The sequence below is a fragment of the Pseudophryne corroboree genome, chromosome 6, assembly GCF_028390025.1.
Source record: "Pseudophryne corroboree isolate aPseCor3 chromosome 6, aPseCor3.hap2, whole genome shotgun sequence".
In the NCBI taxonomy this organism is placed as follows: Eukaryota; Metazoa; Chordata; class Amphibia; order Anura; family Myobatrachidae; genus Pseudophryne; species Pseudophryne corroboree.
The window spans coordinates 259211834-259229497 of record NC_086449.1 but is presented as its reverse complement, the minus strand read 5'-3'; positions in this window follow the sequence as shown (position 1 = coordinate 259229497).

Below are 17664 nucleotides of genomic sequence, written 5' to 3'. Positions count from 1 at the left end.
TGAGTGACGTGCGGCCGCTCTGCTTAGTTGAGCGCCCGGAGGATGTCGGCGGCGTGTAGCGGTGCCGCATCAGAGCCGTGAGAGCGGCCGGCGTCTGAGTGACGTGCGGCCGCTCTGCTTAGTTGAGCGCCCGGAGGATGTCGGCGGCGTGTAGCGGTGCCGCATCAGAGCAGTGAGAGCGGCCGGCGTCTGAGTGACGTGCGGCCGCTCTGTTAGTTATAACACTCCCGTGCTCAGCGGCTATGGCATTCTACAGCTCACACACAGCAGGGCGGCAGCGTGAGCTGACCGCCCTGACACTCATACCTTGTGCTGCCTTCTCCTGGCTGTGACGAGCTTCTCTCTGCTCCGTTTCAGCCTCCAGCATCTCATCTTGGCTGCGTTGCAGCTGTAGATCTTTCCAGCTCTTTGTCTCCTTCTGGCTGTGACGGAGCTTCTTCCTGTAAGCTCCGTTCAGTTTGCAGGAGACAGTGGCTGCCTGTGGCTGTGAGGGTGCTCTTTGTGAGGACCGACACGCCATGCGCTTGCCTATAGCGCCTGTGGCTGTGAGGGTGCTCTTTGTGAGGACCGACACGCCATGCGCTTGCCTATAGCGCCTGTGGCTGTGAGGGTGCTCTTTGTGAGGACCGACACGCCATCCGCTGCCTTGCAGCGGCACCATCCCGGACCCATGTTTTTCAGAAACTGGGACGGGAAGTGTAAAAATTAAAAATAAAAATCTTCTGAAAAGTGGCCATTGCCACAAGCCGATGTTCATCTGTGAGCACCGAAAAAACACTGGCAAGGTACACTGAGGTACTTGGGGATATGGAGGGGGGGGAGAGTCCTGAATTTGAATATTCAGTGCCTTTGTTCGGCTACGCCCGTCCATATCCCAAGAGTACTCCAGTGACCCCTAGTGGATGATAAAGAAAGAGGGACACTAGTCACCGGGTATCTACCCTTTCCGAGAGCGCGAAAGGGGACACAACGGGGGTGGCGGTTACCTTCACCGGTTAGGTGGAAAACATTATTGGCCCTAAGGCCTCAGCCACCTGAACGTAACCTATTGGAACTTGCGCACCAGGTGAAGGTGAGCTTCACTCGACCTAGTGAGGTCTCACGAACTGGCGTCCAACGCAGACCAATACACAATGACAGAGAGGAATATTCACACGGCCACTCTTGTCAATTTGCTTGTTGCGGGTCCCTGCTCCTGGAGAGAAAATGACAGCAGCCTCCCTAACAATAAACTAGTAAATAGGCAAACAACTAACTTGGCCTATTGTACTGCAAATCTCTGAACAACAAATACAACTGGGGCAAACTGTGATAACTATCTCTAGCAAACAGAATATACACATACAGAGTAACAACAGTAGTAACATGCAACAACAATGTAAAATACCTACGACTCTGATCCGGTGAATAGTCTAGCCCCTTCGCGCCGGCTAGCAAGTACCTGTATTGAACCCTCAGGCGTCTACTTCAGGTTTACGGGATGGTATAGCATGTGGGGTGGGACGTCTCTCCACAGCTTCTCTGATCCCAAATGGCATACAGAAAGTGAGGGCCAGCCAGCCCTTCATACCCAACCAGCAACAGGCCCCGTGCGAGCAGCCTCACAGCCCACTTGCTGCGAGGACCTGGCCGGAGAGGGCTCTGTACCATAAGTCCATCCCCCGTTACACGGGGTGGAGCCCTGCTGTATGACCTTGAGCAGGGCTGCTCTGGTACCACCCTCTGGTAGATTCCCTGGTGTACGGACACGGGCCTAGGGACCTAGCGCCCAGTTATCAGTGCCCACGGGCCTAGCGCCTGGCTATCAGTGCCCATGGGCAGGAAGGGAGGTTACAGAAAGGTGGTGGTGGCTCAGGGCCACTTACCCAGGTTGGTGGGAGAGCCTGCAGTGGGGAAGTTCGTTGAGCTCTTTTGCTTTCCATCACTGCAGTGCCCTCCAGTCCTCAGCTTTTGCGCAGGCCTGCACCAGCAGCCGCCATCCTCTGGGGTCTGCCGACACTCCTTCTTACACGGCCGCCGCCTTCTGGCTTGATCCTGCCGGCTTCTGGCCTCTTTCGTGGCCGCTGCAGCTCTTCTGTTCTTCTGGAACTCTTCTCTGCTCTCCGTCTGCCGGCTCACTGCCCTCTCCCGCTCGGCAGCATCTAATATAAGACACTGGGATGGGGGCGGGGCTATGACACTGCGATCCCGATTGTCTTGCCGCAACCGCGTTCATTGGCTGCTGTTCCACAAGCCGTGATTGGCTCGCGGACGGCGCCATTTTCAAAATGTCGCAAGCCGATTGGATGACCTTGAATCCTCTCAGATGCAAGCTCATCCTCATTCGCCGATCCGCCTCTTGCTCCCTCCGACTCCAACGACGCCGCAGAGGGGTAAGCAACCCCCACTCTTTCCTCCGCTGGGCACCATCTCACACACACACACATATATAAACATTCTGACTGCGTATTGCCTGCTCATCTACTCATTTATGCTAGGTGTGCCGCACCCTTTACAGACGGCACTCATAATAAGGGCACCGCACTCATAATAGGGGGCGGAGTTTCACAGAATGACGTGGTTGCGTCAAAAGTCCACCCCCAAGTAGAGTACTAGGGAAGAGGAGGAAGGAGGGGGAGCAGAATGGGGTACATAGTGCCATAGCGGGTGCCCCATGTGGTCGCACAGCTCGTCCGCCGCAAGAAAAGGCACTGATCTCCAGTGCTGACATTGTGTTCTTCCCTTCAAGGCTGTAACTGGGATTTTGTCATGAGGCACTTATCAGATACATTGGTTCAAGACAGGGCACCACCTTGCTCAGCCTGCCAACCCCTACCTAAATGACCCATTCTAATCCCTTTTTTAAAAATTATAAATACATTGATCTTTATTTGCTCTGTCCAGTGGTGTCCAGATTCTTGACAATCACATACCACCCAGTTGGGGACTGGGGGGAAGAGGGGAGGGGTAGTTGGCGGGCAATAGATCAAGGGAATAGATACTGTGGGGAGAGCCTGGAGCAGCTCAGCATCCCGAGAGTAATGAAACTGGCTCGTGAAGCCACACCTCCTTTTCAGGGGCCATGCATTCAAAGTGCACAGATTCCTTATTTTAAAGTAAAAAAAGGTGGGCGGTATACCTTTAGAGAGGGGGGGGGGGGCATCCCATGTCTAGTTTACAGCTGCAGCTTTTGTGGGCAAGACCAGTGGTTGCACTCAGACGGCACATCGCATGGAGGTCAGGCTCTGTCAATGGTGTTGGAAATGACATTAGCCCTAAAGATTTAGAACTGAGGAGTCTGCAGCTTGTTGTCTAGGATCTAGTTATTGACTAGGACTGGGCAGCGGATACCAGGAACTGCGCTTACTGGCCTTTCTGTACTGGTGCTGCTAGTGTAGAAAGCTCATATCATTCTGATTATACCCTGCAGAACATTGTTCAGAGGGAGTATAAAATGGCACAATATCATGTGTTCCTAGGTGGAAGGGGCATGACCAGGTCATGGAGGAATGTGACTAATGCTTTAGATCCCATCTCCCTCCAGAGCAATACTGAGGATAGGAATTGCTTGGTGTGGCACTGCCTTCACAGTGCTTGGAACTAATGGACTCCACAAGGTAATGCTCTCTTTTGATTCTGCTTCAGGTCATGCTCCCCTTTCTACACTCTCACACAGGTCATGCCCTCCTTGCACTCTTTATATTTTGCTCCATTTTTGCATATATCTTACAATACCTCATATCTTGACCTCAGTCCTCCCCCTCTTCTTCCCCATACACTACTACACCTCCCTGGACCCCCTTCTTTCCCATTCTTCCTGCCCAATACTCCTGCGCACCTGCCAATAGTAAAATATTTCAGCTGACAGCAAAATGAAAAAGTGTTAAATGTAGGAGACTGAGCCACAATGAAGCCAAGTAACTAGTTGTTACGTAATGAAAGATACAATGTATCAAACCCTTATTTGTAAAGGGAAACAAATCTTAATGTTGGTCTGGTTTTGAATGTAGGATAAAAACTTCCAATACTAAACCCAATAATAAGCCAAAAGTAATTGGTGTCATATTAACTCCTTAAAGTCATTCAAGCCACCACAATAATTGACCCAGCTAAAGTAGTAAAACTGCTGTATGGAGAAAGTTCATTGCTCCGCTGTGATATTCAAATGGCAATAGTGTTGACAAAATGATAAAGCCATGGGGGTTACTCAGGCTGGATGTATTCTGCAAACGGATGTGGTAGTGAATGAATCTAACATCAGCCGTGAATTGGTGGCAGCAGCAGCTTTTTTACCATGTCATGCAGATCAATACTGAATTAAGAGAATTAAACCATAACTGATCAATCATATTTGCAGCAAAATGTTTAGTGACACCACAAACATTTTTTTCCCATCTTTGTTTTACACTTCAGCTAGTTAATTACTGTATTGGAGTGAGAGTGTGATGTTACATAATAAAAATAAAATAACTGGGGTCTCTTAAGCTGGACACACACTAGACAATATGCTCCATGAGGAATATAGTCAGCGTTCGCCCTTCAACTCCCGGGCAAACGAACGATATCGCTAACAATATCATTCAGTGACGCCATCCTGCCACATCCCCGAACAAGCAGTTTCTGATGATACCATCAGATTGACTTGCATATTCTGACGATAGGCGATATCGTTAACGACCAGTGGGAGCACGCATCGTTAACAATATTGTAACGATGTGTCGTTATCATCCACTTCAGTCAAACAATCATCTAGTGCACAATCGATCGCAGCCTTGCTATGCTAAAAAACACTCCCCCATAGGCGGCGTCAGGTTGATCGCACGAGCAGCAAAAAGTTGCTACCTGCGATCAACTCGGAATGACCCCCATGGTTTTGCCCATTAGAGAACAAATTTGCTGCTGCGATCAGGTCTGAATAAGGTACATTGGGGTCATTCCGAGTTGTTCGCTCGTTGCTGATTTCCGCTATATTGCGATTAGTCGCTTACTGCGCATGCGCAAGGTGCGCAGAGCGCATGCGCTTAGTTATTTTACACAAAAGTTAGGTATTTTACTCACGGCATAACGAGGATTTTTCATCGTTCTGGTGATCGTATTGTGATTGACAGGAAGTGGGTGTTTCTGGGCGGAAACTGGCCGTTTTCTGGGCGTGTGCGAAAAAACGCTGGCGTTTCAGGGAAAAACGCGGGAGTGTCTGAAGAAACGGGGGAGTGTCTGGGCGAACGCTGGGTGTGTTTGTGACGTCAAAGCAGGAACGAAACTGACTGAACTGATCGCAATGGCAGAGTAAGTCTGGAGCTACTCAGAAACTGCTAAGAAATTTCTATTCGCAATTCTGCTAATCTTTCGTTCGCAATTCTGCTATGCTAAGATACACTTCCAGAGGGCGGCGGCTTAGCGTGTGCAATGCTGCTAAAAGCAGCGAGCGAACAACTCGGAATGAGGGCCATAGTTTTGTTGTGTATTGCAATTATAATAAAAACAATTGTCCTTGTAATATGGTAATTGGAGTCAATACAGCATTAAAAATTATTAAGAATAAATAAAATATTTAAATGACTTCCCATTAAATATAGCACTTTAAAATATTTCATATTGTGTACAGCTATACTTTACTGTTCATAGATATAAGTATTTGCCCCACAGGGTCGGAATCCTATTGGGTGTTTTGGGGCAGCCACAAACTCACACCACACTTTTCCTATGGGGCCCCCATAGAACCACTATAATGATGGTGAGGGCCGCGGCTGCTACCAAACGTACCAGGCAGGACAAATGCCTCCTACTGCCAAAAAAAATCCCATTCGATGCCTTGGCCAGCCATCTGGCCAGAAGAATTAGAAGAGGACAGAAAGACAGAAGGTGAGAAATACAGTATGATGAAAAATAGAAGAAACAGGAAAATACATGTTCAGTATTAGAATATATTTTATTATTATTAGTAATGATAATATATTTGACTTTTTCACTATTAAAATATATATTTTCATACCTCCCAACTGTATCATGTCTTTTGTCCATTTCAGATTTGCGAGTACCAGTGGCTACCATCAGCAGGGGTGTGTGGCTTTAAAGGAGTGTATTTTTTGAGGGGTTCTGGGACAGGACTTCCACATGATATAGTATACCACACTAGGGGACATACCACTGCCCCAATGTGATACAGCCTTAAGGTGCATACACACGGAGAGATTTTAACTATGAGAGATTTTGACTGAGCGTTTTCCCTTGAACTGGCTGTAGGAGATTTTGACTAACTTTTACAGCGATTTTGACTAACTTTACAAGCGATTTTGGCTATGGGCGGTTTTGGCTAACTCATTTAAGCAAGGGGATGCTTTTTCTTTTCCAGCGACCTAGCCAAAATTGACTTGCCTGCACAGTCTATTTTTAGCAGCGATAGCGACCTGGCGGGGACGCGCATCGCTATAGCTGGCTGTGTACACACAGAGCGATATGCACTAACTTGCTGAGTGATTTTGACTATATAGTCCAGCTATATCGCTCCGTGTGTATGGACCTTTAATGTAGTGTGACCACACCCCTTTCTCATGCACATACCGCTGCTTAGCTGTGTGAGTACCCCCTGTCTTTCAAATCAGAAATGTTAGGGCATTCTGTATGTCATTCAGCTACAGATTATTTAATATAAAATATATAACATTTTTTTTAAACATCTTTAAATTTAAATAAAGTTTATTTGTACATTAGTTCAAGTGAAAGAATTACAGAGGCTCTGGTGAGCTTAGGTGTCACTGTATCGTTAACAAGTACTTTAAAAAACAACAACAACAACAATAAAAGTAAATAAAACAGAACTGCATTTGAATAAAATGCTGTAATAAAAACATAATAGTGATGCTACTGTTTTGATGATGATGTTAACAGAAAAGAGATTACCACCTCAATGATTGGTAAATAAACTCCCCCAAAATAAGAATTTACTCACCGGTAATTCTATTTCTCGTAGTCCGTAGTGGATGCTGGGCACTCCGAAAGGACCATGGGGAATAGCGGGCTCCGAAGGAGGCTGGGCACTCTAGAAAGATTTAGGACTACCTGGTGTGCACTGGCTCCTCCCACTATGACCCTCCTCCAAGCCTCAGGACACTGTGCCCGGACGAGCGTACACAATAAGGAAGGATTTTGAATCCCGGGTAAGACTCATACCAGCCACACCAATCACACCGTATAACTCGTGATATTATACCCAGTTAATAGTATGAAACAACTGAGCCTCTCAACAGATGGCTCAACAATAACCCGATTTAGTTAACAATAACTATGTACAAGTATTGCAGATAAACCGCACTTGGGATGGGCGCCCAGCATCCACTACGGACTACGAGAAATAGAATTACCGGTGAGTAAATTCTTATTTTCTCTGACGTCCTAGTGGATGCTGGGAACTCCGAAAGGACCATGGGGATTATACCAAAGCTCCCAAACGGGCGGGAGAGTGCGGATGACTCTGCAGCACCGAATGAGAGAACTCCAGGTCCTCCTTAGCCAGGGTATCAAATTTGTAGAATTTTGCAAACGTGTTTGCCCCTGACCAAGTAGCTGCTCGGCAAAGTTGTAAAGCCGAGACCCCTCGGGCAGCCGCCCAAGATGAGCCCACCTTCCTAGTGGAATGGGCATTTACAGATTTTGGCTGTGGCAGGCCTGCCACAGAATGAGCAAGCTGAATTGTACTACAAATCCAGCGAGCAATAGTCTGCTTAGAAGCAGGAGCACCCAGCTTGTTGGGTGCATACAGGATAAACAGCGAGTCAGATTTTCTGACTCCAGCCGTCCGGGAAACATATATTTTCAGGGCCCTGACAACATCTAGCAACTTGGAGTCCTCCAAGTCCCTAGTAGCCGCAGGCACCACAATAGGCTGGTTCAGGTGAAACGCTGACACCACCTTTGGGAGAAATTGGGGACGAGTCCTCAATTCTGCCCTATCCATATGGAAAATCAGATAAGGGCTTTTACATGATAAAGCCGCCAATTCTGACACACGCCTGGCTGAAGCCAAAGCCAATAACATGACCACTTTCCACGTGAGATATTTCAGATCCACGGTTTTTAGTGGCTCAAACCAATGTGATTTTAAGAAACTCAACATCACGTTGAGATCCCAAGTTTTGAAAGAAAATCGACAGAGCCGAGATCTGTACTTTAATGGAGCCTAGTTTTAGGCCCATATTAACTCCTGCTTGCAGGAAATGCAGAAATCGACCCAGCTGAAATTCCTCTGTTGGGGCCTTTTTGGCCTCACACCATGCAGCATACTTCCGCCATATGCGGTGATAATGATTTGCTGTAACCTCTTTCCTAGCTTTAATAAGCGTAGGAATGACTTCCTCCGGCATGCCCTTTTCCTTCAGGATCCGGCGTTCAACCGCCATGCCGTCAAACGCAGCCGCGGTAAGTCTTGAAACAGACAGGGCCCCTGCTGTAGCAGGTCTTGTCTGAGCGGCAGAGACTACGGGTCCTCTGAGATCATCTCTTGAAGTTCCGGGTACCACGCTCTTCTTGGCCAATCCGGAACCACGAGAATTGTGTTTACACCTCGCTTTCTTATTATTCTCAATACCTTTGGTATGAGAGGTAGAGGAGGGAACACATAAACTGACTGGTACACCCACGGTGTCACTAGAGCGTCCACAGCTATCGCCTGAGGGTCTCTTGACCTGGCGCAATACCTCTCTAGTTTTTTGTTTAGGCGGGACGCCATCATGTCCACCTGTGGACGACCCCACTGATTTACAATCATTTGGAAGACTTCTGGATGAAGTCCCCACTCTCCCGGGTGGAGGTCGTGCCTGCTGAGAAAGTCTGCTTCCCAGTTGTCCACTCCCGGGATGAACACTGCTGACAGTGCTAGTACACGATTTTCCGCCCATCGGAGAATCCTTGTGGCTTCTGCCATTGCTATCCTGCTTCTTGTGCCGCCCTGTCGATTCACATGGGCGACTGCCGTGATGTTGTCTGACTGGATCAGCACCGGCTGGTGTAGGAGCAGGGATTTTGCATGACTTAGGGCATTGTAAATGGCCCTTAGTTCCAGAATATTTATGTGAAGGGAAGTCTCCTGACTTGACCATAGTCCTTGGAAGTTTCTTCCCTTTGTGACTGCCCCCCAGCCTCGTAGGCTGGCATCCGTGGTCACCAGGACACAGTCCTGTATGCCGAATCTGTGGCCCTCCAAAAGATGAGCACTCTGCAGCCACCACAGAAGAGACACCCTGGTTCTTGGGGACAGGGTTATCGAGCGATGCATCTGAAGATGCGATCCGGACCACTTGTCCAACAGGTCCCACTGAAAAATCCTGGCATGGAACCTGCCGAATGGAATTGCTTCGTAAGAAGCTACCATCTTTCCCAGGACCCGCGTGCAGTGATGCACCGACACCTGTTTTGGTTTTAGGAGGTCTCTGACTAGAGAAGACAACTCCCTGGCTTTCTCCTCCGGGAGAAACACTTTTTTCTGGACTGTGTCCAGAATCATTCCCAGGAACATTAGACGTGTCGTCGGGACCAGCTGTGACTTTGGGATATTCAGAATCCAGCCGTGCTGGCGCAGCACTTCCTGAGATAGTGCTACTCCCACTAACAACTGTTCCTTGGATCGTGCCTTTATTAGGAGATCGTCCAAGTATGGGATAATTAAAACTCCCTTTTTTCGAAGGAGTATCATCATTTCCGCCATAACCTTGGTAAATACCCTCGGTGCCGTGGAGAGTCCAAACGGCCGCGTCTGGAATTGGTAATGGCAATCCTGTACCACAAATCTGAGGTACTCCTGGTGAGCATGGTAAATGGGGACATGCAGGTAAGCATCCTTGATGTCCAGGGATACCATGTAATCCCCCTCCTCCAGGCTTGCAATAACCGCCCTGAGCGATTCCATCTTGAACTTGAATTTTTTTATGTGTTCAAGGATTTCAAATTTAAAATGGGTCTCACCGAACCGTCCGGTTTCGGCACCACAAATAGTGTGGAATAGTAACCCCGGCCTTGTTGAAGTAGGGGTACCTTGATTATCACCTGCTGGGAATACAGCTTGTGAATCGCTGCTAGCACCGCCTCCCTGTCTGAGGGAGCAATCGGCAAGGCAGATTTTAGGAACCGGTGGGGTGGAGCCGCCTCGAATTCCAGCTTGTACCCCTGAGATACTATTTGAAGGATCCAGGGATCCACCTGTGAGCGAGCCCACTGATCGCTGAAATTCATGAGGCGGGCCCCCACCGTACCTGGCTCCGCCTGTGGAGCCCCACCGTCATGCGGCGGACTTCTGACAGTTTATCCGACCACGCAGCGGCAGCACTGCACATCCATGCTGACGCAATAGCTGGTCTAAGTATAATGCCTGAGTGTGTATATACAGACTTCAGTATCGCCTCCTGCTTTCTATCAGCAGGTTCCTTAAGGGCGGCCGTATCCTGAGACGGTAGTGCCACCTTTTTAGACAAACGTGTGAGCGCTTTATCCACCCTAAGAGGTGTTTCCCAACGTAACCTATCCTCTGGCGGGAAAGGGAACGCCATTAGTACCTTCTTAGGAATTACCAATTTCTTATCAGGGGAAGCCCACGCTTCTTCACACACTTCATTTAATTCATCTGACGGGGGAAAAACTACAGGTAGTTTTTTCTCCCCAAACATAATACCCTTTTTTGTGGTACCTGGATGTAAATCAGAAATATTTAACACCTCTTTCATTGCCTCAATCATGCAGTGAATGGCCTTAATGGGCATTAAATTTGACTCATCGTCGTCGACACTGGTGTCAGTATCCGTGTCGACATCTACTTGTGCCATCTGAGATAGCGGGCGTTTCAGAGCCCCTGATGACTTTTGAGACACCTGGACAGGCACGAGCTGAGAACTCGGCTGTCCCGCAGTCGGCATGTCGTCAAATTTCTTATGTAATGAGTCTATACGTGCACTCATTTCTTTCCATAAGCACATCCACTCAGGTGTCTGCCCCCCAGGGGGTGACATCCCTTCTAAAGGCATCTGCTCCGCCTCCACCTCATTATCCTCTTCAAACATGTCGACACAGCCGTACCGACACACTCCACACACACAGGGAATGCTCTATATAGAGGACAGGACCCACAAAAGCCCTTTGGGGGGACAGAGTGAGAGTATGCCAGCACACACCAGAGCACTATATAATGCAGGGACTAACTGATTTATGTCCCTTATAGCTGCTTTTTAATATAAACTATATACTGCGCCAAATTAAATGCCCCCCCTCTCTCTTTTTTACCCTTTTCTGTAGAGTAGTCTGCAGGGGAGAGCCAGGGAGCTTCCTTCCAGCGGAACTGTGAGGGAAAATGGCGCCCAGTGTGCTGAGGGAGATAGCTCCGCCCCTTTTCCGCGGCCTATTCTCCCGCTTTTTTATGGAATCTGGCAGGGGTATTTACCTCATATATAGCCCCTGGGGCTATATATTGAGGTATTTTTGCCAGCCAAGGTGTTTTTATTGCTGCCTCAGGGCGCCCCCCCCCCAGCGCCCTGCACCCTCAGTGACCGGAGTGTGAAGTGTGAGAGGAGCAGTGGCGCACAGCTGCAGTGCTGTGCGCTACCTTGGTGAAGACTGATGTCTTCATGCCGCCGATTTTCCGGACCATCTTCTTGCTTCTGGCTCTGTAAGGGGAACGGCGGCGCGGCTCCGGGACCGAACATCAAGGCTGGGCCTGCGGTCGATCCCTCTGGAGCTAATGGTGTCCAGTAGCCTAAGAAGCCCAATCCGGCTGCAAGCAGGCGAGTGCGCTTCTTCTCCCCTTAGTCCCTCGCTGCAGTGAGCCTGTTGCCAGCAGGTCTCACTGAAAATAATAAACCTAAGACTATCTTTCTTCTAAGAGCTCAGGAGAGCCCCTAGTGTGCATCCAACCTCGGCCGGGCACAAAATCTAACTGAGGCTTGGAGGAGGGTCATAGTGGGAGGAGCCAGTGCACACCAGGTAGTCCTAAATCTTTCTAGAGTGCCCAGCCTCCTTCGGAGCCCGCTATTCCCCATGGTCCTTTCGGAGTGCCCAGCATCCACTAGGACGTCAGAGAAAAGGGGGTAATCATGGTTGTAGCCCGATTTATAGGGCAAAGCAAAAACCCCAGCTTTCTCCAGAAAAAGAGCTTTTTACCCTTTTGTAAATCAGTCTGTGTTCTATAGCTAATAGACCCGTATATACTCGAGTATAAGTCGACCCGAATATAAGCCGAGGCACCTAATTTTACCACAAAAACCTGGGAAAACATACTGACTCGAGTATAAGCCTAGGGTGGGAAATGCAGCTCTAGCCGTACACAGTCCTCACACTGCCAGATATGCCCCCACAGTGCCAGATATGCCCTCACACTGCCAGATATGCCCCCACAGTGCCAGATATGCCCTCACACTGCCAGATATGTCCCCACCGTGCCAGATATGCCCTCACACTGCCAGATATGCCCCCTCAGTGCCAGATATGCCCTCATAGTGCCAGATATGCCCCCTCATAGTGCCAGATATGCCCCCTCAGTGCCTGATATGCCCTCATAGTGCCAGATATGCCCCCTCAGTGCAGATATGCCCCCCTCATAGTGCCAGATATGCCCCCTCATAGTGCCAGATATGCCCACATAGTGCCAGATATGCCCCCTTAGTGCCAGATATGCCCCCTCAGTGCCAGATATGCCCTTATTGTGCCAGATATGCCCCCTCAGTGCCAAATATGCTCCCCCAGTGCCAGTTACTTACCTTCCGCCGCTCCCGCGCTGTCTTGTGAAGGAGGGACACGGAGGGCACAGTGCGCGCCTCTCCTGTGTCCCTCCTGCGTCTCCGGCAGCCCTGTTAAATGAAGAACAATCAGAGCTCACGAATGGGTACTTCCTTTAATAGACCCGCCGGAGACGCAGGAGGGACACAGGAGAGGCGCGCGCTGTGCCCTCCGTGTCCATCCTTCACACTGCACTGACTGCCCTCCGTGTCCCCACTCCTTCCCTGCACTGACTCGAGTATAAGCCGAGGGGGCTTTTTCAGCACAAAAAAAGTGCTGAAAAAGTCGGCTTATACTCGAGTATATACGGTACTAACTTTTATGGTGGTATTCAATTCTTTTCACCCCCTTCCACACCATTTCTGTTTACGGGTCAGGTATCATCATTTCAGGTCGCTACCCCCGCGGTAGCGAGGCGCCCTAACCCTTTATGCAGCCCGATCTGATTACTATGGGCACGATATGTGCGTTAACGGGGATCACTTTAGAAAGGAGATTGGGCGTGATATATCATTTGAATACCGCCAATGTCTATTACAGTGTGCTTAAACTTGCCAGCCCCTTTATTGAAGAAAAGCCTGTATTTAGCCCAAATTACCTACATTAAAATAATAAAATGGGGAAAAAAATTAATTGAAAGTTCAGTTTAATGTTACTTTTGTCAGTCTTTGCAGCAATAATGGATCCGCAAAAGAGATTATTGTTGGACTTTTAATAGTCTGCTGACATAGACAAAATATTTAGAATTTTTTGTGAGTTGAATAGATTAACTACTAAAGCGGGATGGAATTAGGTGGGAAATATGAGAGACAGTTGTGTCTCAGCAGCTGTCTTGGATTTTATTAATTTAACTGACATAATTTACACACCCAACCAATGGGAATCCCCCAAAAGCCACATCCTTATAAATGAGAATGCTTAACATAACATCCGTGTGCTCTTGTGTTTGTTTATTTATTTACACATACAAGTCTAATTTTAGATAGTTTCAATTTATTCTAAAACAATTTAATGTGTACTATCACCTACTGCAATCCAACTAGATATACGTATTTTGGACTCTACGGAAATTCATGTGTATTCAGTTTATCAGTTCACAAATAAATAGGGGCATTATTGATGCAGACTCACAGGCATATCCAATTGCGGGTGACATTTTGAAAAACCTATTCAATTGCGCTAGAAAATCATTGTGGTAATTTCTATGTATTTTTTCTCGCAGCCCCAGAGCAGGTTTGTAAATAGTTAAAATCCTTATTTAAAAGGTAAAAAAGTCAGGGAGCCCTTCAATACCTCCTGGACACCCCTTCTAATGACTAATTAGGAAACTGCAAGTTTTCAATTAGCCTAATTGGTCCAATAATTACATGTCATTATTGAGGTGAAAAATAAAATGTACTTTATTACCCCATAATAAACTTTTTCATTTTTTAAGCACCCCAGATATGATAAAAATTGCTTTTTTAACTTTTTTAATGTTAAAATGGCCGCAAATTACCCCGTATCACCTTTTTTTTGCATCTTTAATTTCAATTGTTAATTAAACAAAATGTGTTCCCTTTTTATGTATTTTTTTTTATATAAATGCGCAAATTAGCTATTTGCAGCATTTTTAAACATCAAAATATTTTTCTTTAGGACAGTAATAACCATTACTACTGTTAACCCAATTTGTTTAAAATTGTTTAGGGTATAGGCTATTCCCTAAATTAATTTGCACCCATTTTTTTTTCAATTGAATAACTCAATCATTCAAAATAAGAATTTACTTACCGATAATTCTATTTCTCGGAGTCCGTAGTGGATGCTGGGGTTCCTGAAAGGACCATGGGGAATAGCGGCTCCGCAGGAGACAGGGCACAAAAAAGTAAAGCTTTACTAGGTCAGGTGGTGTGCACTGGCTCCTCCCCCTATGACCCTCCTCCAGACTCCAGTTAGGTACTGTGCCCGGACGAGCATACACAATAAGGGAGGCATTTTGAATCCCGGGTAAGACTCATACCAGCCACACCAATCACACCGTACAACTTGTGATCTAAACCCAGTTAACAGTATGACAACAGAAAGGGCCTCTTAAAGATGGCTCCTTAACAATAACCCGAATTAGTTAACAATAACTATGTACAAGTATTGCAGATAATCCGCACTTGGGATGGGCGCCCAGCATCCACTACGGACTCCGAGAAATAGAATTATCGGTAAGTAAATTCTTATTTTCTCTATCGTCCTAAGTGGATGCTGGGGTTCCTGAAAGGACCATGGGGATTATACCAAAGCTCCCAAACGGGCGGGAGAGTGCGGATGACTCTGCAGCACCGAATGAGAGAACTCCAGGTCCTCCTTTGCCAGGGTATCAAATTTGTAAAATTTTACAAACGTGTTCTCCCCCGACCACGTAGCTGCTCGGCAGAGTTGTAATGCCGAGACCCCTCGGGCAGCCGCCCAAGATGAGCCCACCTTCCTTGTGGAGTGGGCTTTTACAGTTTTAGGCTGTGGCAGGCCTGCCACAGAATGTGCAAGTTGAATTGTGTTACAAATCCAACGAGCAATCGACTGCTTAGAAGCAGGTGCGCCCAACTTGTTGGGTGCATACAATATAAACAGCGAGTCAGATTTTCTGACTCCAGCCGTCCTTGCAATGTATATTTTTAAGGCTCTGACAACGTCCAACAACTTGGAGTCCTCCAAGTCGCTAGTGGCCGCAGGCACCACAATAGGTTGGTTCAGATGAAATGCTGATACCACTTTAGGGAGAAAATGCGGACGAGTCCGCAGTTCTGCCCTATCCGAATGGAAGATTAGATAAGGACTTTTATAAGATAAAGCCGCCAATTCAGATACTCTCCTGGCAGAGGCCAGGGCTAGTAACATAGTCACTTTCAATGTGAGATATTTCAAATCCACCTTTTTCAATGGTTCAAACCAATGGGATTTGAGGAAATCTAAAACTACATTTAGATCCCACGGTGCCACCGGAGGCACCACAGGAGGCTGTATATGCAGTACTCCCTTGACAAAAGTCTGGACCTCAGGGACAGAGGCCAATTCTTTTTGGAAGAATATTGACAGGGCCGAAATTTGAACCTTAATGGATCCCAATTTGAGACCCATAGATAATCCTGATTGCAGGAAATGTAGGAAACGACCCAGTTGGAATTCCTCCGTCGGAACCCTCCGATCCTCGCACCACGCTACATATTTTCGCCAAATGCGGTGATAATGTTTCACGGTGACTTCCTTCCGTGCCTTAATCAAGGTAGGAATGACTTCTTCTGGAATGCCTTTCCCTTTTAGGATCTGGCGTTCAACCGCCATGCCGTCAAACGCAGCCGCGGTAAGTCTTGAAAAAGACAGGGACCCTGCTGTAGCAGGTCCCTTCTCAGAGGTAGAGGCCACGGTTCGTCCGTGAGCATCTCTTGAAGTTCCGGATACCAAGTCCTTCTCGGCCAATCCGGAACCACTAGTATTGTTCTTACTCTTCTTTGCCGTATGATCTTCAATACCTTTGGTATGAGCGGCAGAGGAGGAAACACATACACTGACTGGTACACCCAAGGAGTTACCAGTGCGTCCACAGCTATTGCCTGTGGATCTCTTGACCTGGCGCAATATTTGTCCAGTTTCTTGTTGAGGCGAGACGCCATCATGTCTACAATTGGTCTTTCCCAACGGTCTATTAACATGTTGAAGACTTCTGGATGTAGACCCCACTCTCCCGGATGAAGATCGTGTCTGCTGAGGAAGTCTGCTTCCCAGTTGTCCACGCCCGGGATGAACACTGCTGACAGTGCTATCACGTGATTCTCCGCCCAGCGAAGAATCTTGGCAGCTTCTGCCATTGCACTCCTGCTTCTTGTGCCGCCCTGCCTGTTTACATGGGCGACCGCCGTGATGTTGTCCGACTGAATCAACACCGGCTTTCCTTGCAGGAGAAGTTCCGCCTGGCTTAGAGCATTGTAGATTGCTCTTAGTTCCAGAATGTTTATGTGAAGAGACTTTTCCAGACTCGTCCATACTCCCTGGAAGTTTCTTCCTTGTGTGACTGCTCCCCAGCCTCTCAGGCTGGCGTCCGTGGTCACCAGGATCCAATCCTGAATGCCGAATCTGCGGCCTTCTAATAGGTGAGCCTTCTGCAACCACCACAGAAGTGACACCCTTGTCTTTGGTGACAGGGTTATTCGCAGGTGCATCTGCAGATGCGACCCTGACCATTTGTCCAACAGATCCCTTTGGAATATTCTTGCATGGAATCTGCCGAATGGAATTGCTTCGTAAGAAGCCACCATTTTTCCCAGGACTCTTGTGCATTGATGTACTGACACTTTTCCTGGTTTTAGGAGGTTCCTGACCAGATCGGATAACTCCTTGGCTTTTTCCTCTGGAAGGAAAACCTTTTTCTGAACCGTGTCCAGAATCATTCCTAGGAACAGCAGACGAGTTGTCGGGATTAAATGGGATTTTGGAATATTCAGAATCCACCCGTGTTGTCTTAGCACCTCTTGAGATAGTGCTAAAGCTGTCTCCAGCTGTTCTCTGGACCTTGCCCTTATTAGGAGATCGTCCAAGTATGGGATAACTAATACGCCTTTTCTTCGAAGAAGAATCATCATCTCGGCCATTACCTTGGTAAAGACCCGAGGCGCCGTGGACAATCCGAACGGCAGCGTCTGAAACTGATAGTGACAGTTTTGAACAATGAACCTGAGGTACCCCTGGTGTGCGGGGTAAATCGGAACGTGTAGATACGCATCCTTGATGTCCAAGGATACCATAAAGTCCCCTTCTTCCAGGTTCGCTATCACTGCTCTGAGTGACTCCATCTTGAACTTGAACTTTTTTATGTAGAGGTTCAAGGACTTCAGATTTAGAATAGGCCTTACCGAGCCATCCGGCTTCGGTACCACAAATAGAGTGGAATAATACCCCTTTCCT